Source organism: Penaeus monodon, chromosome 23, assembly GCF_015228065.2.
Source record: "Penaeus monodon isolate SGIC_2016 chromosome 23, NSTDA_Pmon_1, whole genome shotgun sequence".
Classification (NCBI taxonomy): Eukaryota; Metazoa; Arthropoda; class Malacostraca; order Decapoda; family Penaeidae; genus Penaeus; species Penaeus monodon.
The window spans coordinates 40,322,503-40,323,048 of NC_051408.1; positions in this window are offsets into that span (position 1 = coordinate 40,322,503).

Consider the following 546-nt stretch of genomic DNA (forward strand, 5'->3'; position numbering starts at 1 on the left):
GAAAACAATAGTATATTTAACAACGCATTAACAGCTGCTAATCATGCCAGATGTTTCCATCGCTCTTCTTAAGCTTCCTTGATTCCTGTCAGAATCGTCCTGCTGCTTCAGGCTCTTGAGGAATCGTAGCGTCGGCGTCGCTGCCTCACCCGTGATGTCCGTAAGGCCTGCGGACGAAGGGACTCGGCATGAGCGGCGTCAGGAAGGGAAGGGCGGATGGGGGAAGGTTATTTCATAATTAAAGCGAAGAAAGTTTTCCCGTTGAGTGAGAAAGACCAAAAAGTGGTGACTGCAGACAGACAGACAGCTACCAAATACAATTGTGAAGAGGGACGTATTAGGGGAAAGGTTACAACGGTGTTAATTAAAGAAAAGGATTACATTGATCAAGAAGGAGAGACGACGATCTACGATAATTGCAAAAAGATGACTAAGAAACACATTTCTGAAAAAGGGACCTAAGTAGCGTCGACGAAGGAGGATCCTTAGAGGCGAGATGTTGGCCGCTCACCTGTTGTATCCGTAGGAGGGTCGGCCGTAGCCGAC